The sequence below is a fragment of the Oncorhynchus mykiss genome, chromosome 30 (genome assembly GCF_057628025.1).
Source record: "Oncorhynchus mykiss isolate SJ-2025 chromosome 30, ASM5762802v1, whole genome shotgun sequence".
In the NCBI taxonomy this organism is placed as follows: Eukaryota; Metazoa; Chordata; class Actinopteri; order Salmoniformes; family Salmonidae; genus Oncorhynchus; species Oncorhynchus mykiss.
In genome coordinates this window covers 638,002-663,428 of record NC_143051.1, presented here as the reverse complement: position 1 = coordinate 663,428, position 25,427 = coordinate 638,002, and the positions used below count along the sequence as shown (strand labels likewise).

General features: G+C 38.5%; 1 protein-coding gene across 1 annotated transcript in view; it reads right to left on the bottom strand.

Annotated features, from left to right (window-relative positions):
* Nucleotides 1-23,730, bottom strand: part of ncaldb (neurocalcin delta b) — a 108,604-nt gene extending 84,874 nt beyond the window's left edge. Inside the window, exon 1 of the mRNA XM_036971390.2 lies at nt 23,478-23,730. The gene's annotated coding sequence lies outside the window, so the exon portion shown is untranslated. The remainder of the gene's footprint in view (nt 1-23,477) is intronic.
* Between the last annotated feature and the right edge of the window lie 1,697 nt (nt 23,731-25,427).

The following is a 25,427-nucleotide window of genomic DNA, read 5'->3' as shown; positions in this document are numbered from 1 at the left end:
TGAACTATACTCTACTGTACTGAACTCTACTCTACTGTGATGAACTTTACTGAACTCTACTGTACTGAACTCTACTCTACTGTACTGAACTCAACTTGACTGTAATGAACTATACTCTACTGTACTGAACTATACTCTACTGTACTGAACTGTACACTACTGTACTGAACTGTACTCTACTGTAATGAACTATACTGTACTGTACTCTACTGTACGCTACTATACTCTACTTAACTCGGCTCTACTTTACTGTACTGAACTATACTCTACTTTACTTAACTCTATTTTATTGTACGGAACTCTACTCTACTGTACTGAACTATACTCTACTTTACAGTAATGAACTATAAACTACTCTACTTCTTTACTGAACTCTACTCTACTCTTCTGAACTCTTCGAATACCGAAATAATTTCAAAAGCCCTTCCCTAAACTGTACTCTACTGTACTGAACTGTACTCTACTGTACTGAACTCTACTCTACTGTTCTGAACTCTACTTTACTGTACTGAACTCTACTCTACTGTATTGAACTCTATTTTATTGTACGGAACTCTACTCTACTGTACTGAACTCTACTCTACTGTACTGAACTCTACTCTACTGTTCTGAACTCTACTTTACTGTACTGAACTCTACTCTACTGTATTGAACTCTATTTTATTGTACAGAACTCTACTCTACTGTACTGAACTGTACTCTACTGTACTGAACTCTACTTTACTGTAATGAACTGTATTTTACTGTACTGAACTATACTTTACTGTACTGAACTCTATTTTATTGTACGGAACTCTACTCTACTGTACTGAACTCTACTTTACTGTACTGAACTGTACGCTACTGTACTGAACTGTACTCTACTGTAATGAACTATGCTCAACTATACTGTACTGAACTCTACTCTACTGTAATGAACTATACTGAAGTCTACTGTACTGAACTCTACTCTACTGTACTGAACTCTACTTTACTGTACTGAACTATACTCTACTGTACTGAACTCTACTCTACTGTACTGAACTCTACTCTACTGTACTGAACTCTACTCTACTGTACTGAACTCTACTTTACTGTACTGAACTCTACTCTACTGTACTGAACTCGACTTGACTGTAATGAACTATACTCTACTGTACTGAACTATACTCTACTGTACTGAACTGTACACTACTGTACTGAACTGTACTCTACTGTAATGAACTATACTGTACTGTACTCTACTGTACGCTACTATACTCTACTTAACTCGGCTCTACTTTACTGTACTGAACTATACTCTACTTTACTTAACTCTATTTTATTGTACGGAACTCTACTCTACTGTACTGAACTATACTCTACTTTACAGTAATGAACTATAAACTACTCTACTTCTTTACTGAACTCTACTCTACTCTACTGAACTCTTCGAATACCGAAATAATTTCAAAAGCCCTTCCCTAAACTGTACTCTACTGTACTGAACTGTACTCTACTGTACTGAACTGTACTCTACTGTACTGAACTATACTCAACTTTACTGTATTGAACTCTATTTTATTGTACGGAACTCTACTCTACTGTTCTGAACTCTACTTTACTGTACTGAACTCTACTCTACTGTATTGAACTCTATTTTATTGTACGGAACTCTACTCTACTGTACTGAACTGTACTCTACTGTACTGAACTCTACTTTACTGTACTGAACTGTACTCTACTGTACTGAACTGTACTCTACTGTAATGAACTATACTGAACTCTACTGTACTGAACTCTACTCTACTGTACTGAACTCTACTTTACTGTACTGAACTATACTCTACTGTACTGAACTCTACTGTACTGAACTCTACTCTACTGTACTGAACTCTACTCTACTGTACTGAACTCTACTCTACTGTACTGAACTCTACTCTACTGTACTGAACTATACTCTACTGTACTGAACTCTACTCTACTGTGATGAACTTTACTGAACTCTACTGTACTGAACTCTACTCTACTGTACTGAACTCAACTTGACTGTAATGAACTATACTCTACTGTACTGAACTATACTCTACTGTACTGAACTGTACACTACTGTACTGAACTCTACTCTACTGTAATGAACTATACTGTACTGTACTCTTCTGTACGCTACTATACTCTACTTAACTCGGCTCTACTTTACTGTACTGAACTATACTCTACTTTACTTAACTCTATTTTATTGTACGGAACTCTACTCTACTGTACTGAACTATACTCTACTTTACAGTAATGAACTATAAACTACTCTACTTCTTTACTAAACTCTACTCTACTCTACTGAACTCTTCGAATACCGAAATAATTTCAAAAGCCCTTCCCTAAACTGTACTCTACTGTACTGAACTGTACTCTACTGTACTGAACTGTACTCTACTGTACTGAACTATACTCTACTTTACTGTATTGAACTCTATTTTATTGTACGGAACTCTACTCTACTGTTCTGAACTCTACTTTACTGTACTGAACTCTACTCTACTGTATTGAACTCTATTTTATTGTACGGAACTCTACTCTACTGTACTGAACTGTACTCTACTGTACTGAACTCTACTTTACTGTAATGAACTGTATTTTACTCTACTGAACTATACTTTACTGTACTGAACTCTACTTTACTGTACTGAACTATACTCTACTGTACTGAACTCTACTGTACTGAACTATACTCTACTTTACTTAACTCTATTTTATTGTACGGAACTCTACTCTACTGTACTGAACTATACTCTACTTTACAGTAATGAACTATAAACTACTCTACTTCTTTACTGAACTCTACTCTACTCTTCTGAACTCTTCGAATACCGAAATAATTTCAAAAGCCCTTCCCTAAACTGTACTCTACTGTACTGAACTGTACTCTACTGTACTGAACTGTACTCTACTGTACTGAACTATACTCAACTTTACTGTATTGAACTCTATTTTATTGTACGGAACTCTACTCTACTGTTCTGAACTCTACTTTACTGTACTGAACTCTACTCTACTGTATTGAACTCTATTTTATTGTACGGAACTCTACTCTACTGTACTGAACTGTACTCTACTGTACTGAACTCTACTTTACTGTAATGAACTGTATTTTACTGTACTGAACTATACTTTACTGTACTGAACTCTATTTTATTGTACGGAACTCTACTCTACTGTACTGAACTCTACTTTACTGTACTGAACTGTACTCTACTGTACTGAACTGTACTCTACTGTACTGAACTGTACTCTACTGTAATGAACTATACTGAACTCTACTGTTCTGAACTCTACTTTACTGTACTGAACTCTACTCTACTGTATTGAACTCTATTTTATTGTACGGAACTCTACTCTACTGTACTGAACTGTACTCTACTGTACTGAACTATACTTTACTGTAATGAACTGTATTTTACTGTACTGAACTATACTTTACTGTACTGAACTCTACTTTACTGTACTGAACTATACTCTACTGTACTGAACTCTACTGTACTGAACTCTACTCTACTGTACTGAACTCTACTCTACTGTACTGAACTCTACTCTACTGTACTGAACTCTACTTTACTGTACTGAACTCTACTCTACTGTACTGAACTCGACTTGACTGTAATGAACTATACTCTACTGTACTGAACTATACTCTACTGTACTGAACTGTACACTACTGTACTGAACTGTACTCTACTGTAATGAACTATACTGTACTGTACTCTACTGTACGCTACTATACTCTACTTAACTCGGCTCTACTTTACTGTACTGAACTATACTCTACTTTACTTAACTCTATTTTATTGTACGGAACTCTACTCTACTGTACTGAACTATACTCTACTTTACAGTAATGAACTATAAACTACTCTACTTCTTTACTGAACTCTACTCTACTCTTCTGAACTCTTCGAATACCGAAATAATTTCAAAAGCCCTTCCCTAAACTGTACTCTACTGTACTGAACTGTACTCTACTGTACTGAACTGTACTCTACTGTACTGAACTATACTCAACTTTACTGTATTGAACTCTATTTTATTGTACGGAACTCTACTCTACTGTTCTGAACTCTACTTTACTGTACTGAACTCTACTCTACTGTATTGAACTCTATTTTATTGTACGGAACTCTACTCTACTGTACTGAACTGTACTCTACTGTACTGAACTCTACTTTACTGTAATGAACTGTATTTTACTGTACTGAACTATACTTTACTGTACTGAACTCTATTTTATTGTACGGAACTCTACTCTACTGTACTGAACTCTACTTTACTGTACTGAACTGTACTCTACTGTACTGAACTGTACTCTACTGTAATGAACTATACTGAACTCTACTGTACTGAACTCTACTCTACTGTACTGAACTCTACTTTACTGTACTGAACTATACTCTACTGTACTGAACTCTACTGTACTGAACTCTACTCTACTGTACTGAACTCTACTCTACTGTACTGAACTCTACTGTACTGAACTCTACTCTACTGTACTGAACTATACTCTACTGTACTGAACTCTACTCTACTGTGATGAACTTTACTGAACTCTACTGTACTGAACTCTACTCTACTGTACTGAACTCAACTTGACTGTAATGAACTATACTCTACTGTACTGAACTATACTCTACTGTACTGAACTGTACACTACTGTACTGAACTCTACTCTACTGTAATGAACTATACTGTACTGTACTCTTCTGTACGCTACTATACTCTACTTAACTCGGCTCTACTTTACTGTACTGAACTATACTCTACTTTACTTAACTCTATTTTATTGTACGGAACTCTACTCTACTGTACTGAACTATACTCTACTTTACAGTAATGAACTATAAACTACTCTACTTCTTTACTAAACTCTACTCTACTCTACTGAACTCTTCGAATACCGAAATAATTTCAAAAGCCCTTCCCTAAACTGTACTCTACTGTACTGAACTGTACTCTACTGTACTGAACTGTACTCTACTGTACTGAACTATACTCTACTTTACTGTATTGAACTCTATTTTATTGTACGGAACTCTACTCTACTGTTCTGAACTCTACTTTACTGTACTGAACTCTACTCTACTGTATTGAACTCTATTTTATTGTACGGAACTCTACTCTACTGTACTGAACTGTACTCTACTGTACTGAACTCTACTTTACTGTAATGAACTGTATTTTACTCTACTGAACTATACTTTACTGTACTGAACTCTACTTTACTGTACTGAACTATACTCTACTGTACTGAACTCTACTGTACTGAACTATACTCTACTTTACTTAACTCTATTTTATTGTACGGAACTCTACTCTACTGTACTGAACTATACTCTACTTTACAGTAATGAACTATAAACTACTCTACTTCTTTACTGAACTCTACTCTACTCTTCTGAACTCTTCGAATACCGAAATAATTTCAAAAGCCCTTCCCTAAACTGTACTCTACTGTACTGAACTGTACTCTACTGTACTGAACTGTACTCTACTGTACTGAACTATACTCAACTTTACTGTATTGAACTCTATTTTATTGTACGGAACTCTACTCTACTGTTCTGAACTCTACTTTACTGTACTGAACTCTACTCTACTGTATTGAACTCTATTTTATTGTACGGAACTCTACTCTACTGTACTGAACTGTACTCTACTGTACTGAACTCTACTTTACTGTAATGAACTGTATTTTACTGTACTGAACTATACTTTACTGTACTGAACTCTATTTTATTGTACGGAACTCTACTCTACTGTACTGAACTCTACTTTACTGTACTGAACTGTACTCTACTGTACTGAACTGTACTCTACTGTAATGAACTATACTGAACTCTACTGTACTGAACTCTACTCTACTGTACTGAACTCTACTTTACTGTACTGAACTATACTCTACTGTACTGAACTCTACTGTACTGAACTCTACTTTACTGTACTGAACTGTACTCTACTGTACTGAACTGTACTCTACTGTACTGAACTGTACTCTACTGTAATGAACTATACTGAACTCTACTGTTCTGAACTCTACTTTACTGTACTGAACTCTACTCTACTGTATTGAACTCTATTTTATTGTACGGAACTCTACTCTACTGTACTGAACTGTACTCTACTGTACTGAACTATACTTTACTGTAATGAACTGTATTTTACTGTACTGAACTATACTTTACTGTACTGAACTCTACTTTACTGTACTGAACTATACTCTACTGTACTGAACTCTACTGTACTGAACTCTACTCTACTGTACTGAACTCTACTCTACTGTACTGAACTCTACTCTACTGTACTGAACTCTACTTTACTGTACTGAACTCTACTCTACTGTACTGAACTCGACTTGACTGTAATGAACTATACTCTACTGTACTGAACTATACTCTACTGTACTGAACTGTACACTACTGTACTGAACTGTACTCTACTGTAATGAACTATACTGTACTGTACTCTACTGTACGCTACTATACTCTACTTAACTCGGCTCTACTTTACTGTACTGAACTATACTCTACTTTACTTAACTCTATTTTATTGTACGGAACTCTACTCTACTGTACTGAACTATACTCTACTTTACAGTAATGAACTATAAACTACTCTACTTCTTTACTGAACTCTACTCTACTCTTCTGAACTCTTCGAATACCGAAATAATTTCAAAAGCCCTTCCCTAAACTGTACTCTACTGTACTGAACTGTACTCTACTGTACTGAACTGTACTCTACTGTACTGAACTATACTCAACTTTACTGTATTGAACTCTATTTTATTGTACGGAACTCTACTCTACTGTTCTGAACTCTACTTTACTGTACTGAACTCTACTCTACTGTATTGAACTCTATTTTATTGTACGGAACTCTACTCTACTGTACTGAACTGTACTCTACTGTACTGAACTCTACTTTACTGTAATGAACTGTATTTTACTGTACTGAACTATACTTTACTGTACTGAACTCTATTTTATTGTACGGAACTCTACTCTACTGTACTGAACTCTACTTTACTGTACTGAACTGTACTCTACTGTACTGAACTGTACTCTACTGTAATGAACTATACTGAACTCTACTGTACTGAACTCTACTCTACTGTACTGAACTCTACTTTACTGTACTGAACTATACTCTACTGTACTGAACTCTACTGTACTGAACTCTACTCTACTGTACTGAACTCTACTCTACTGTACTGAACTCTACTGTACTGAACTCTACTCTACTGTACTGAACTATACTCTACTGTACTGAACTCTACTCTACTGTGATGAACTTTACTGAACTCTACTGTACTGAACTCTACTCTACTGTACTGAACTCAACTTGACTGTAATGAACTATACTCTACTGTACTGAACTATACTCTACTGTACTGAACTGTACACTACTGTACTGAACTCTACTCTACTGTAATGAACTATACTGTACTGTACTCTTCTGTACGCTACTATACTCTACTTAACTCGGCTCTACTTTACTGTACTGAACTATACTCTACTTTACTTAACTCTATTTTATTGTACGGAACTCTACTCTACTGTACTGAACTATACTCTACTTTACAGTAATGAACTATAAACTACTCTACTTCTTTACTAAACTCTACTCTACTCTACTGAACTCTTCGAATACCGAAATAATTTCAAAAGCCCTTCCCTAAACTGTACTCTACTGTACTGAACTGTACTCTACTGTACTGAACTATACTCTACTTTACTGTATTGAACTCTATTTTATTGTACGGAACTCTACTCTACTGTTCTGAACTCTACTTTACTGTACTGAAATCTACTCTACTGTATTGAACTCTATTTTATTGTACGGAACTCTACTCTACTGTACTGAACTGTACTCTACTGTACTGAACTCTACTTTACTGTAATGAACTGTATTTTACTGTACTGAACTATACTTTACTGTACTGAACTCTATTTTATTGTACGGAACTCTACTCTACTGTACTGAACTCTACTTTACTGTACTGAACTGTACTCTACTGTACTGAACTGTACTCTACTGTAATGAACTATACTGAACTCTACTGTACTGAACTCTACTCTACTGTAATGAACTATACTGAAGTCTACTGTACTGAACTCTACTCTACTGTACTGAACTCTACTTTACTGTACTGAACTATACTCTACTGTACTGAACTCTACTCTACTGTACTGAACTCTACTCTACTGTACTGAACTCTACTCTACTGTACTGAACTCTACTCTACTGTACTGAACTCTACTTTACTGTACTGAACTATACTCTACTGTACTGAACTGTACTCTACTGTAATGAACTATACTGAACTCTACTGTACTGAACTCTACTCTACTGTACTGAACTCGACTTGACTGTAATGAACTATACTCTACTGTACTGAACTATACTCTACTTTACTGAACTGTACACTACTGTACTGAACTGTACTCTACTGTAATGAACTATACTGTACTGTACTCTACTGTACGCTACTATACTCTACTTAACTCGGCTCTACTTTACTGTACTGAACTATACTCTACTGTACTGAACTCTATTTTATTGTACGGAACTCTACTCTACTGTACTGAACTCTACTTTACTGTAATGAACTGTATTTTACTGTACTGAACTATACTTTACTGTACTGAACTCTATTTTATTGTACGGAACTCTACTCTACTGTACTGAACTCTACTTTACTGTACTGAACTGTACTCTACTGTACTGAACTGTACTCTACTGTAATGAACTATACTGAACTCTACTGTACTGAACTCTACTCTACTGTACTGAACTCTACTTTACTGTACTGAACTATACTCTACTGTACTGAACTCTACTGTACTGAACTCTACTCTACTGTACTGAACTCTACTCTACTGTACTGAACTCTACTGTACTGAACTCTACTCTACTGTACTGAACTATACTCTACTGTACTGAACTCTACTCTACTGTGATGAACTTTACTGAACTCTACTGTACTGAACTCTACTCTACTGTACTGAACTCAACTTGACTGTAATGAACTATACTCTACTGTACTGAACTATACTCTACTGTACTGAACTGTACACTACTGTACTGAACTCTACTCTACTGTAATGAACTATACTGTACTGTACTCTTCTGTACGCTACTATACTCTACTTAACTCGGCTCTACTTTACTGTACTGAACTATACTCTACTTTACTTAACTCTATTTTATTGTACGGAACTCTACTCTACTGTACTGAACTATACTCTACTTTACAGTAATGAACTATAAACTACTCTACTTCTTTACTAAACTCTACTCTACTCTACTGAACTCTTCGAATACCGAAATAATTTCAAAAGCCCTTCCCTAAACTGTACTCTACTGTACTGAACTGTACTCTACTGTACTGAACTATACTCTACTTTACTGTATTGAACTCTATTTTATTGTACGGAACTCTACTGTTCTGAACTCTACTTTACTGTACTGAACTCTACTCTACTGTATTGAACTCTATTTTATTGTACGGAACTCTACTCTACTGTACTGAACTGTACTCTACTGTACTGAACTCTACTTTACTGTAATGAACTGTATTTTACTGTACTGAACTATACTTTACTGTACTGAACTCTATTTTATTGTACGGAACTCTACTCTACTGTACTGAACTCTACTTTACTGTACTGAACTGTACTCTACTGTACTGAACTGTACTCTACTGTAATGAACTATACTGAACTCTACTGTACTGAACTCTACTCTACTGTAATGAACTATACTGAAGTCTACTGTACTGAACTCTACTCTACTGTACTGAACTCTACTTTACTGTACTGAACTATACTCTACTTTACTGAACTCTACTGTACTGAACTCTACTCTACTGTACTGAACTCTACTCTACTGTACTGAACTCTACTCTACTGTACTGAACTCTACTCTACTGTACTGAACTCTACTTTACTGTACTGAACTATACTCTACTGTACTGAACTGTACTCTACTGTAATGAACTATACTGAACTCTACTGTACTGAACTCTACTCTACTGTACTGAACTCGACTTGACTGTAATGAACTATACTCTACTGTACTGAACTATACTCTACTTTACTGAACTGTACACTACTGTACTGAACTGTACTCTACTGTAATGAACTATACTGTACTGTACTCTACTGTACGCTACTATACTCTACTTAACTCGGCTCTACTTTACTGTACTGAACTATACTCTACTTTACTTAACTCTATTTTATTGTACGGAAGTCTACTCTACTGTACTGAACTATACTCTACTTTACAGTAATGAACTATAAACTACTCTACTTCTTTACTGAACTATACTCTACTCTACTGAACTCTTCGAATACCGAAATAATTTCAAAAGCCCTTCCCTAAACTGTACTCTACTGTACTGAACTGTACTCTACTGTACTGAACTGTACTCTACTGTACTGAACTATACTCTACTTTACTGTATTGAACTCTATTTTATTGTACGGAACTCTACTCTACTGTACTGAACTGTACTCTACTGTACTGAACTCTACTTTACTGTAATGAACTGTATTTTACTGTACTGAACTATACTTTACTGTACTGAACTCTATTTTATTGTACGGAACTCTACTCTACTGTACTGAACTCCACTCTACTGTAATGAACTATACTGAAGTCTACTGTACTGAACTCTACTCTACTGTACTGAACTCTACTTTACTGTACTGAACTATACTCTACTGTACTGAACTCTACTGTACTGAACTCTACTCTACTGTACTGAACTCTACTCTACTGTACTGAACTCTACTCTACTGTACTGAACTCTACTTTACTGTACTGAACTATACTCTACTTTACTTAACTCTATTTTATTGTACGGAAGTCTACTCTACTGTACTGAACTATACTCTACTTTACAGTAATGAACTATAAACTACTCTACTTCTTTACTGAACTATACTCTACTCTACTGAACTCTTCGAATACCGAAATAATTTCAAAAGCCCTTCCCTAAACTGTACTCTACTGTACTGAACTGTACTCTACTGTACTGAACTGTACTCTACTGTACTGAACTATACTCTACTTTACTGTATTGAACTCTATTTTATTGTACGGAACTCTACTCTACTGTACTGAACTGTACTCTACTGTACTGAACTCTACTTTACTGTAATGAACTGTATTTTACTGTACTGAACTATACTTTACTGTACTGAACTCTATTTTATTGTACGGAACTCTACTCTACTGTACTGAACTCTACTCTACTGTAATGAACTATACTGAAGTCTACTGTACTGAACTCTACTCTACTGTACTGAACTCTACTTTACTGTACTGAACTATACTCTACTGTACTGAACTCTACTGTACTGAACTCTACTCTACTGTACTGAACTCTACTCTACTGTACTGAACTCTACTCTACTGTACTGAACTCTACTTTACTGTACTGAACTATACTCTACTGTACTGAACTGTACTCTACTGTAATGAACTATACTGAACTCTACTGTACTGAACTCTACTCTACTGTACTGAACTCGACTTGACTGTAATGAACTATACTCTACTGTACTGAACTATACTCTACTGTACTGAACTGTACACTACTGTACTGAACTGTACTCTACTGTAATGAACTATACTGTACTGTACTCTACTGTACGCTAATATACTCTACTTAACTCGGCTCTACTTTACTGTACTGAACTATACTCTACTTTACTTAACTCTATTTTATTGTACGGAACTCTACTCTACTGTTCTGAACTATACTTTACTGTATTGAACTCTATTTTATTGTACGGAACTTTACTCTACTGTACTGAACTATACTCTACTTTAAAGTAATGAACTATAAACTACTCTACTTCTTTACTGAACTCTACTCTACTCTACTGAACTCTTCGAATACTGAAATAATTTCAAAAGCCCTTCCCTAAACTGTACTCTACTGTACTGAACTGTACTCTACTGTACTGAACTGTACTCTACTGTACTGAACTATACTCTACTTTACTGTATTGAACTCTATGTTATTGTACGGAACTCTACTCTACTGTTCTGAACTCTACTTTACTGTACTGAACTCTACTCTACTGTATTGAACTCTATTTCATTGTACGGAACTCTACTCTACTGTACTGAACTGTACTCTACTGTACTGAACTCTACTTTACTGTAATGAACTGTATTTTACTGTACTGAACTATACTTTACTGTACTGAACTCTATTTTATTGTTCGGAACTCTACTCTACTGTACTGAACTCTACTTTACTGTACTGAACTCTACTGTACTGAACTCTACTTTACTGTACTGAACTATACTCTACTGTACTGAACTGTACTCTACTGTACTGAACTGTACTCTACTGTAATGAACTATACTGAACTCTACTGTACTGAACTCTACTCTACTGTACTGAACTCTACTTTACTGTAATGAACTGTATTTTACTGTACTGAACTATACTTTACTGTATTGAACTCTATTTTATTGTTCGGAAATCTACTCTACTGTACTGAACTCTACTTTACTGTACTGAACTCTACTGTACTGAACTCTACTTTACTGTACTGAACTATACTCTACTGTACTGAACTGTACTCTACTGTACTGAACTGTACTCTACTGTAATGAACTATACTGAAGTCTACTGTACTGAACTCTACTCTACTGTACTGAACTCTACTTTACTGTACTGAACTATACTCTACTGTACTGAACTCTACTGTACTGAACTCTACTCTACTGTACTGAACTCTACTCTACTGTACTGAACTCTACTCTACTGTACTGAACTCTACTTTACTGTACTGAACTCTACTCTACTGTACTGAACTCTAATTGACTGTAATGAACTATACTCTACTGTACTGAACTATACTCTACTGTACTGAACTGTACTCTACTGTAATGAACTATACTGTACTGTACTCTACTGTACGCTACTATACTCTACTTAACTCGGCTCTACTCTACTGTACTGAACTATACTCTACTTTACAGTAATGAACTATAAACTACTCTACTTCTTTACTGAACTCTACTCTACTGAACTCTCCTTTTACTGTAATCTACTTTACATAACTCTACTGTACTGCATTCTACTGAACTCTACTCTTATCTTATTGTATTATACTATACTATACTCTACTTTTGTACTGTACTGAACTCTACTTGACTGTACTGTCCTGAATCTACTCTACTTTACTGCATGGAACTATACTCTACTCTACTTTACTGTACAGAACTATACTCTACTGAATTATGCACTACTTTACTGTACTGTACTGTACTATACTCTACCGTACTACACTCTACTAAACTCTACTGTACTCTACTCTACTGCAATCTACTCTACTCTAATTTACTGTACAGAACTTTGATATCCAAACTCGTCTATGATTAGTTCAGATTAGATCCAGTCAGGATCAACCAAATGTGGTCTTGTTGGGGGCGGAGCTCATTAAAATAACAGCCAGTGTGTAGAATAATACCCAAATGAGGACCTTTTTGTACCTATTCAGAATACAGCCCCATGAAGAGAATGACATTCATATCCATAATGAAGCATAGTACAGATCAGGGACCCATGATACAATTCCGTTTCCGGGTGTAAATCCACATCACTTACTGTACTTCAATAAACAAAAGAGATGTGGTGTCATGTCATATCTGACACCCCATTGTTTCTGCAGACATCAGTGAATCTTCATTCAGAGCAGATATTTAGCAGTTTGGAAAATGTGGACACAAAAAACAGAGGCCGATTTTACCTACATTTTGTTACCACACTTTACATTTGTAAACAATAATTTACTGTGGATTAGAGCAGCTGATGGACAAACCAGCTGATGGACAAAGTTTGAGCAGCTGATGTACAAACCGCACAGACAACCTGTAGAGAAAGTTTTAATGTAATTGCATTCTACATTCTGGCTTGTAAGGAACATTTTCACGATTTCTCACACAAATGTCTCAGGCTGTACATCCATTGTGTATTACAGCTGGATTAATCAGTCAACTTTGCAACTAGAGCCCAGAAGGAAAGCACTGCTGCAACTAGAACCCAGTAGGAAAGCACTACTGCTACTAGAACCCAGTAGGAAAGCACTGCTTCAACTAGAACCCAGTAGGAAAGCACTACTGCTACTAGAACCCTGTAGGAAAGCACTGCTGCAACTAGAACCCAGTAGGAAAGCACTGCTGCAACTAGAACCCAGTAGGAAAGCACTACTGCTACTAGAACCCAGTAGGAAAGCACTGCTGCAACTAGAACCCAGTAGGAAAGCACTACTGCTGCTAGAACCCAGTAGTAAAGCACTGCTGCAACTAGAACCCAGTAGGAAAGCACTACTGCTACTAGAACCCAGTAGGAAAGCACTGCTGCAACTAGAACCTAGTAGGAAAGCACTGCTGCAACTAGAACCCAGTAGAAAAGCACTGCTGCAATTAGAACCCAGTAGGAGAGTACTGCTGCTATTAGAACCCAGTAGGAAAGCACTGCTGCAACTAGAACCCAGTATGAAAGCACTGCTGCAACTAGAACCCAGTAGGAAAGCACTGCTGCTACTAGAACCCAGTAGGAAAGCACTGCTGCAATTAGAACCCAGTAGGAGAGTACATCTGCTATTAGAACCCAGTAGGAAAGCACTGCTGCAACTAGAACCCAGTAGGAAAGCACTGCTGCTATTAGAACCCAGTAGGAAAGCACTGCTGCTATTAGAACCCAGTAGGAAAGCATGGATGCTACTAGAACCCAGTAGGAAAGCATGGATGCTACTTGAACCCAGTAGGAAAGCACGGATGCTACTAGAACCCAGTAGGAAAACACTGCTGCTAATAGAACCCAGTAGGAAAGCACTGCTGCAACTAGAACCCAGTAGGAAAGCACTGCTGCCATTCGAACCCAGTAGGAAAGCATGGATGCTACTAGAACTCAGTAGAAAAGCACTGCTGCAACTAGCTCTGGAAAACTTCCATTCCTACAGTTCTCAGCCATTCTGCCTTCTCCCTTCAGTTTTCGGCCATTAGATTCGCCCAAGACTGGCTCACGTGAGCTACAGAAAGTAGTCATACCCCTTGACTTTTCCACATTTTTTTTGTGTTACAGCCTGAATTCAAAATGGATTAAATACATTTACACAAAATACCCCATGAAGACATGTTTTTAGAAAAAATGTTTAATGTATTGAAAATGAAATACAGGAATGTCTCATTTACATACACTACCAGTCAAGAGTTTGGACAACCTTCTCATTCAAGGGTTTTTCTTCATTGTAGAATAAAGTGAATACATCAAAACTATTAAATAACGCATATGGAATCATGTTGTAACCAAAAAAATGTTAAACCAATAAAAATATATTTTTTATTTGAGATTCTTCAAATTAGCCACCTTTGCCTTGATTACAGCTTTGCACACTCTCGACATACTCTCAACCAGCTTCATGAGGTAGTCCCCTGGAATTTCAATTAACAGGTGTGCCTTCTTAAAAGTGAATTTATGGAGTTTCTTTCCTTCTTAATACATTTGAGCCAATCAGTTGTGTTGTGACAAGGTAGGGGAGGTACACAGAAAATTGCCCTATTTGGTAAAATACCAAGTTCACATCAAATTAGCAAATAGAAACAATAGTCCATCATTACTTTAAGACATGAAGGTCAGTCAATCCGGAACATTTCAAGAACATTTTCTTCAAGTACAGTCGTAAAAACAATCAAGTGTTATGATGAAACTGGCTCTCATGAGGACCGCCACAGCAAAGGAAGACCCAGAGTAACTCTGTTGCAGAGGATAAGTTCATTAGAGTTACCAGGCTCAGAAATTGCAGCCCAGATAAATGCTTCACAGAGTTCAAGTAACAGACACATCTCAACATCAACTGTTCAGAGGAAACTGTGTAAATCAGGCCTTCATGTTGAAATTGCTGCAAAGAAACAACTACTAAATGACACCAATAAGAACAAGAGACTTGCTTTGGCCAAGAAACACGGGCAATGGACATTAGACCGGTGGAAATCTGTCCTTTGGTCTGATGAGTCCAAATTTGAGATATTTGGTTCCAACCGCCGTGTCCTTGTGAGATGCAGAGTAGATGAACAGATGATCTCTGCATGTGTGGTTCCCACGTGAGGCATGGAGGAGGAGGTGTGATGGTGTTGGGGCGCTTTGCTGGTGACACCGTCAGTGATTTATTTAGAATTCAAAGCACACTTAACCAGCATGACTACCACGGCATTCAGCAGCGACACGCCATCCCATCTGGTTTGCACTTAGTGGGACTATCATTTGATTTTCAACAGGATAATGACCCAACACACCTCCAGGCTGTGTAAGGGCTATTTGACCAAGAATGTCCAAATCCCCATCATCAGCGTGAAGAAAATATGGAAGAAAGGGGAGAGGAGGGCGGGGTGCCTTGTAAGAATTTGCCGACGAGTAGGTAAACCAACAATTTCCTCCGTATTATTGGCCAACGTGCAATCATTGGAAAACAAACTGGACGATCTATGATAGACTATCCTACCAAAGGGACATTAAAAACTGCAATATCTTATGTTTCTCCAAGATGTGGCTGAACGATGACATGGATAATATGCAGCTGGCTGGTTTTTCCATTCTTTGGCAGGAAAGAGCAGCTATGTCTGGTAAGATGAGGGGCAGAGGTGTGTGTCTTTTTTGTCAATAACTGCTGGTGCAAGATGTCTAATATTAAAGAAGTCTCGAGGTAGAATACCTCATGATAAAGTGTAGACCACACTATCTACCAAGAGAGTTCTAATCTATATTTTTCGTAGCTGTCTATTTACCACCACAAACCGATGCTGGCACTAAGACAGCACTCAACCAGCTGTATAAGGCCATAAGCAAACAAGGAAATGTGCATTCAGAAGCAGCGCTCCTATTGGCCGGGGACTTTAATGCAGGCAAACTAAAATCCGTTTTACCTCAGCATGTCACATGTGCAACATGTGCAACCAGAGGGAAAAAAACTCTAGACCACCTTTACTTGACACACAGAGATGCATAGAAAGCTCTCTCCCGCCCTCCATTTGGCAAATCTGACCATAATTCTATCCTCTATCCGCAAGCAAAAACTAAAGCAGGAAGTACCAGTGGCTCGCTCAATACGGAAGAGGTCAGATGACGCGGATGTCACACTACAGGACTGTTTTGCTAGCAAAAACTGGAATATATTCATCCAATGGCATTGACGTGTATACAACATCAGTCATCGGCTTCATCAATAAGTGCATCGACAACGTCGTCCCCACAGTGACCGTACGTACATTTCCCAACAAGAAGCCATGGATTACAGGCAATATCCGTACTGAGCTAAAGACTAGAGCTGCCGCTTTCAAGGAGCGGGAAACTAATCCGGACGTTCATAAGAAATTCCACTCTGCCCTCAGTCGAACCATCAAACAGGCAAGGCATCAATAAAGGAATAAGATCTTATCCTACTACGCCGGGTCTGACACTCGTCAGATGTCTCAGGGCTTGAAAAATATTACAGACTACAAAGGGAAATCCAGCCACGAGCTGCCCAGTAACGCTAGCCTACCAGATGAGCTAAATGCCTTTTATGCCCGCTTCGAGGCAAGCAACACTGAAGCATGCATGAGAATATTAGTGTGATCACATTCTCTGTAGCCAATATGAGCAAGACATTTAAACAGGTCAACATTCAGAAAGCAACAGGCCAGATGGATTACCAGGCATGTCAGAGGAAGGCCCAAAAACTTGTCAAAGATTCCAGTCACCCAAGTCATAGACTGTTCTCTTTGCTATCGCACGGCAAGCGGTACCGGAGTGCCAAGTCTAGGACCAAAAGCTCCTTAACAGCTTCTACCCCCAAGCCATAAGACTGCTGAACAATTGATCAAATGGCCATCTGGACTATTTACATAGACTCCCCCCCATTTGTTTTTTACAGTGCTGATACTTGCTGTTTATTATCTATGCATAGCCACCTCAAAAATTACCTTGACTAACTTGTACTGCCACACATTGACTCGGTACCCCTGTATATAGCCTCGTTATTGTTATGTAATTTTCTTGTGTTAATTTATTTATATATTTTTTTTATTTTCTTTTTTACTTTAGTTTATTTAGTAAATATTTTCTTAGCTCTATTTCTTGAACTGCATTGTTAGTTAAAAGGGCTTGTAAGCATTTAACAGTAAGGTGTTGTATTCGGCGCAAGTGACAAATACATCAGATAACCTGGCCTCCACAATCACCCGACCTCAACCCGGTTGAGATGGTTTGGGTTAAGTTGGACTGCAGAGGGAAGGAAAAGCAGCCAACAAGTGCTCAGCATATGTGGGAACTCCTTCAAGACTGTTGGAAAAGCATTCTAGGTGAAGATGTGGTGTGCAAAGCTGTCATCAAGGCAAAGGGTGGCTGGCTACATTGAGGAATCTCAAATATGAATTATATTTAGATTTGTTTAACACTTTTTTGGTTACTACATGATTCCATGTGTGTTATTTAATCATTTTGATGTCTTCACTATTATTCTGCAATGTAGAAAATAGTAAAAAGAAAGAAAAACCCTTGAATGAAGAGGTGTGTCCAAACTTTTGACTGGTACTGTAAGTAGTCACACCCCTGAGTCAATACATGTTAGAATCCCCTTTGGCTGCGATTACAGCTGTGAGTCTTTCTGGGTAAGTCTCTAAGAGTGATTACAGCTGTGAGTCTTTCTGGGTAAGTCTAAGAGTGATTACAGCTGTGAGTCTTTCTGGGTAAGTCTAAGAGTGATTACAGCTGTGAGTCTTTCTGGGTAAGTCTCTAAGAGCTGTGAGTGTTTCTGGGTAAGTCTCTAAGTGTGATTACAGCTATGCGTCTTTCTGGGTAAGTCTCTAAGAGTGATTACAGCTGTGAGTCTTTCTGGGTAAGTCTCTAAGAGTGATTACAGCTGTGAGTCTTTCTAGGTAAGTCTCTAAGAGCGATTACAGCTGTGAGTCTTTCTGGGTAAGTCTAAGAGTGATTACAGCTGTGAGTCTTTCTGGGTAAGTCTCTAAGAGCTGTGAGTGTTTCTGGGTAAGTCTCTAAGTGTGATTGCAGCTATGAGTCTTTCTGGGTAAGTCCCTAAGAGTGATTACAGCTGTGAGTGTTTCTGGGTAAGTCTAAGAGTGATTACAGCTGTGAGTCTTTCTGGGTAAGTCTCTAAGAGTGATTACAGCTGTGAGTCTTTCTGGGTAAGTCTCTAAGAGTGATTACAGCTGTGAGTCTTTCTGGGTAAGTCTCTAAGAGTGATTACAGCTGTGAGTCTTTCTGGGTAAGTCTCTAAGAGCTGTGAGTGTTTCTGGGTAAGTCTCTAAGTGTGATTACAGCTATGCGTCTTTCTGGGTAAGTCTCTAAGAGTGATTACAGCTGTGAGTCTTTCTGGGTAAGTCTCTAAGAGCGATTACAGCTGTGAGTCTTTCTGGGTAAGTCTAAGAGTGATTACAGCTGTGAGTCTTTCTGGGTAAGTCTCTAAGAGCTGTGAGTGTTTCTGGGTAAGTCTCTAAGTGTGATTGCAGCTATGAGTCTTTCTGGGTAAGTCTCTAAGAGTGATTACAGCTGTGAGTCTTTCTGGGTAAGTCTCTAAGTGTGATTACAGCTATGAGTCTTTCTGGGTAAGTCTAAGAGTGATTACAGCTGTGAGTCTTTCTGGGTAAGTCTCTAAGAGTGATTACAGCTGTGAGTGTTTCTGGGTAAGTCTCTAAGAGTGATTACAGCTGTGAGTCTTTCTGGGTAAGTCTCTAAGAATGATTACAGCTGTGAGTCTTTCTGGGTAAGTCTCTAAGAACTTTGCACATGTGGATTTTACAATATTTCCATGTTATTTTTTAAACAATTCTTCACGCTCTGTTAGGTTGATTGTTGATCATTACTAGACAGCCATTTTCAAGTGTTGCTATTGATTTTCAAGACGATTTAAGTCAAAACTATAACTAGGCCATTCAGGAACATTCAATGTCGCCTTGGTTAGCAACTCCAGTGCATATATGGCCTTGTGTTTTAGGTTATTGCCCTACTGAAAGGTGAATATCTCCCAGTGTCTGGTGGAAAGCAGACTGAGCCAGGTTTTGTAGGATTTTGCTTGTCCTTATCTCTATTCCGTTTCTTTTTATCCCAAAACAACTCCCTAATCCTTGCCGATGACACCCATAACATGATGCAGCCACCACCATGCTTGAAAATATGAAGTGTCGGTCTCCTTGATGTGTTGAGTTGGATTTGCCCCAAACATAATGCTTTGTATTCAGGACAAAAAATGAATTGCAAACCAGATGCATGTTTTGTAATTTTTGTATTCTGTACAGGGGTCCTTCTTTTCACTCTGTCATTTAGGTTAGTATTGGGCTCCCGAGTTGCGCAGAGGTCTAAGGCACTGCATCTCAGTGCTAGAGGCGTCACTACAGACACCCTGGTTTGAATCCAGGCTGTATCACAACCGGCCGTGATTAGGAGTCCCATAGGGCGGAGCACAATTGGCCCAGCGTCCAGGTTTGGCCGGTTTAGGCCATCATTGTAAATAAGAATTTGTTCTTAAATTACTTGCCTACATAAATAAAGGTTAAATAAAAAATGTAAAATTGTGGAGTTAACTATCATTTTGTTGATCTATCCTCACTTTTCTCCTGTCACAGCTATTAATCTCTGTGAGTGTTTTAAAGTCACTATTGGCCTCATGGTGAAATCGCTAAGGGATTTTCCTCCTCTCCGTCAACGGAATCAGAAAGGACGCCTGTATCTTTGTAGTGACTGAGCCTAATGAATAACTTCACCATGCTCAAAGGGATATTTATTGTCTGCATTTTTTTGGACCCATCTACCAGTAGGTGCCCTTCTTTGCAAGGCATTGGAAAACCTCCCTGATCTTTGTGGTACAATCTGTATTTGAAATTCACTGCTCGACTGAGGGACCTTACAGATCATTTTATGTGTGCGGTACAAAGATGAGTTAGTCATTCAAAAATCATATTAAAAACTATTAACACACATAGAGTGAGTCCATGCAACTTATTTAATTTTGCCATAACAAAGGGGTTGAATACTTATTGACTCAAAGACATTTCAGCTTTACATTTTTTATTAATTTGACATTTCAAAAAATATTATTCCACTTTGAAATTATGGGGTATTGTTTTGAGGGCCAGTGACACAAAATCTCAATTGAATCCATTTTAAATTCAGGCTGTAGTACAACAAAATGAGGAAAAAGTCAAGTGATGTGAATACTTTCTGTCGTCAATGTAACTAATTAGCACAGGTGGTCCCTCTTGTCTTCCATCTGTTTCCCATCAACCAGCGCTGTAACACGGAGGTATGGCCATGTGGGAACAAGGTGTGTATCAATTGAACCTTTTGTTTTTTATTAGTAGTATTTTTTGCTGATATGAAAGATAAGGTCCCTATGCTTCCAACACTGTACAGCAAGCGACGGGTGTTAATGTTCAGACTGAGCGTCGGGGATCTTAATTAACAAACCTCCCTACAGAAGAAGCCTTCGTCCAATGACTCTTATGTGTAATGTAATGAATTGAGAGTCATAATGTAATGAACTGAGAGTCATAATGCAATGAACCAAGTCATAATGTAATGAACTGAGTCATAATGTCATGAACTGAGAGTCATAATGTAATGAACTGAGAGTCATAATGTAATGAACTGAGAGTCATAATGTAATGAATTGAGAGTCATAATGTAATGAACTGAGTCCTAATGTAATGAACTGAGAGTCATAATGTAATGAACCAAGTCATAATGTAATGAACTGAGTCATAATGTAATGTACTGAGAGTCATAATGTAATGAACTGAGAGTCATAATGTAATGAACTGAGAGTCGTAATGTAATGAATTGAGAGTCATAATGTAATGAACCAAGTCATAATGCAATGAACCAAGTCATAATGTAATGAACTGAGAGTCATAATGTAATGAATTGAGAGTCATACTGTAATGAACTGAGAGTCATAATGTAATGAACTGAGAGTCATAATGTAATGAACTGAGAGTCACAATGTAATGAACTGAGAGTCATAATGTAATGAACTGAGAGTCATAATGTAATGAACTGAGAGTCATAATGTAATGAATTGAGAGTCATAATGTAATGAATTGAGAGTCATAATGTAATGAACTGAGAGTCATACTGTAATGAACTGAGAGTCCTAATGTGATGTACTCTGGACGGCTCTGACTTAGAATACGTGGACAACAACAAATACCTGGGTGTCTGGTTAGACTGTAAACTCTCTTTTCAGACTCACATTAAGCATCTCCAATCCAAAATGAAATCTAGAATCGGCTTCCTATATCGCAACAAAGCATCCTTCACTCATGCTGCCAAACATACCCTCGTAAAACTGACCATCCTACCGATCCTCGACTTCGGTGATGTCATCTATAAAATAGCCTCCAACACTCTACTCAACAAACTGGATGCAGTCTATCACAGTGCCATGCGTTTTGTCACCAAAGCCCCATACACTACCCACCATTGCGACCTGTACACTCTCGTTGGCTGGCCCTCGCTTCATACTCGTCGCCAAACCCACTGGCTACAGGTTATCTACAAGTCTCTGCTAGGTAAAGCCCCACCTTATCTCAGCTCACTGGTCACCATAGCAGCACCCACTCGTAGCACGCGCTCCAGCAGGTATATCTCACTGGTCACCCCCAAAGCCAATTCCTCCTTTGGTCGTCTTTCCTTCCAGTTCTCTGCTGCCCATGACTGGAACGAATTGCAAAAATTTCTGAAGCTGGAGACTCATGTCTCCCTCACTAGCTTTAAGCACCAGCTGTCAGAGCATTTTACAGATCACTGCACCTGTACTTAGCCTATCTGTAAACAGCCCATCTAACTACCTACCTCATCCCCATACTGGTATTTATTTATTTATTTTGCTCCTTTGCACCCCAGTATCTCTACCTGCACATTCATCTTCTGCCGATCTACCATTCCAGTGTTTAATTGCTATTTTGTAATTACTTCGCAACCATGGCCTATTTATTTCCTTAGTTTACCTCATTTGCACTCACTGTATATAGACTTTTTGTTTTCTTTTGTTCTACTGTATTATTGACTGTATGTTTTGTTTATTCCATGTGTAACTCTGTGTTGTTGTATGTGTCAAATTGCTATGCTTTATCTTGGCCAGGTCGCAGTTGCAAATGAGAACTTGTTCTCAACTAGCCTACCTGGTTAAATAAAGGTGAAATAAATACATAAATAAAATGAACTGAGAGTCATGATCAAAGGGTATGCTGCAACTGTAACCCAGTAGAAAAGCACAGCTGCAACTAAAACCCAGTAGGAAAGCACCTGGCTGTAACTCAGAACACAGACAGACTCCCAACTCAAACAGACAGACAGACAGACAGACAGACACATGGACACAGGAAACAGCAGATAAAGGAGACATAGACACAGGAAACAGCAGATAAGAAATCAGCCCTTTACTTACGTTACTTGCGGTCCTGTTGAAGACTCTCTAGTAGTCCATGTATGGTATGCCCCAAATTGCGAGTTGCTGCAGCTTCAGGAACTTTGGTGGAGGACGGTTGGGGGTTAAAAGTTGAAGCAGCAACAGGTAGCAGGCAGGGAAAAGAGAGAAGGAGTGGCTCAGTTAGGCAGCTTCAACTCACTGTCCAATAGATTCCTCATAGCCCTGAACATTCTGCTAAGCCCAGGGGCTGAACATTAGCCCCTCCCACTATGATGTCAAAGCCCCAGGTCACATGATACTCTACAGGCCAATGGAAACCTGTGTTTCCTTGGCAACTAGAACCCAGCACTTCAATGGGGTTTTCTGTCTGTCACTGGTGGTCAGGAAAAAAGACCAAGAAAATAAAACTTCACACAAGACTCAGTAAACAAATTATGAAAAAACATAACAAACATTAACCATTTTCTGTTCGAAATGTTTCCAATTTAACTCATTTACATGTTATCTTACCTTTAAAACTATACTACTGATTCTATTTTAGTAAAAATATAGCCTACAGATTATTTTTCAAAATCAACTAATCAGGGAACAATTATTTTGTAAAAGTGTCCTGCGACAAAGTATATTCAATGCATTGAGATGTTTTATTGAAATTGTTCCAATGTGCAACAGTAAGGCTATACTGAATCCTTATGGCAGATCGGCTGTCCTACAGCTGAGAGCAGATGTCTGTTCACATTGGAGGACATGCTTTAGTTAAATAGATCAGTGGAAGTCAAAGTACACAGGCTGATTAGCTGGGAGTCAGGTTGGATTGAGCGACTGTTTCTTAATGGACAGCTTTTGGAAACCAGGCCATTGTGCCCTGCTGAGTCATGTAAAGGCCTGCAGACATTGCAAGTGTGGTAGTGGGGTTATTCCTAATGTTATGTTTTATTAATGTGTAATTAATCAGGATCATTGCAAGTAAAAACGTATTAAAAATAGTCTGCAAGCCTTGTAAGAGTAAAACAACAGTTGAGGGTTAGGGGTTAGGGTTAGGGTTAGGGGTTAGGGTTAGGGTTAGGGGTTAGGGTTAGGGGTTAGGGTTAGGGTTAGGGGTTAGGGTTAGGGGTTAGGGTTAGGGTTAGGGGTTAGGGTTAGGGTTAGGGGTTAGGGTTAGGAGTTAGGGTTAGGGTTAGGGTTAGGGTTAGGGTTAGGGGTTAGGGTTAGGGTTAGGGGTTAGGGTTAGGGTTAGGGGTTAGGCTTAGGGTTAGGGTTAGGGGTTAGGGGTTAGGGTTAGGGTTAGTGTTAGGGGTTATGGTTAGGGTTAGGGTTAGGTTTAGGGGTTAGGGTTAGGGTTAGGGTTAGGGTTAGGGTCAGGGGTTACGGTTAGGGTTTAGGGTTAGGGTTTAGGGTTGGGGTTTAGGGTTAGGGTTAGGGTTAGGCGTTAGGGTTAGGGGTTAGGGTTAGGGGTTGGGGTTAGGGTTGGGGTTAGGGTTAGGGTTAGGGGTTAGGGTTAGGGTTAGGGTTAGGGGTTAGGGGTTAGGGGTTAGGGGTCAGGGTTAGGGGTTAGGGTTAGGGATTAGGTTTAGGGTTAGGTGTTAGGGTTAGGTTAGGGTTAGTGTTAGGGGTTAGGAGTTATTGTTAGGGTTAGGGTTAGGTTTAGGGGTTAGGGTTAGGGTTAGTGTTAGGGGTTAGGGGTTATGGTTAGGTTTAGGGTTAGGGTTAGGGTTAGGGTTAGGGGTTAGGGTTAGTGGTTAGGGTTAGGGTTGGGGTTTAGGGTTAGGTTTAGGGTTAGGCGTTAGGGTTAGGGGTTAGGGTTAGGGTTAGGGTTAGGGTTAGTGTTTGGGGTTAGGGTTGGGGTTAGGGGTTAGGGTTAGGGTTAGGGTTAGGGTTAGGGTTAGGGTTAGGGTTAGGGTTAGGATTAGGGTTTGGGGTTAGGGTTAGCGGTTAGGGTTAGGGTTAGGGTTAGGGTTAGGGTTAGGG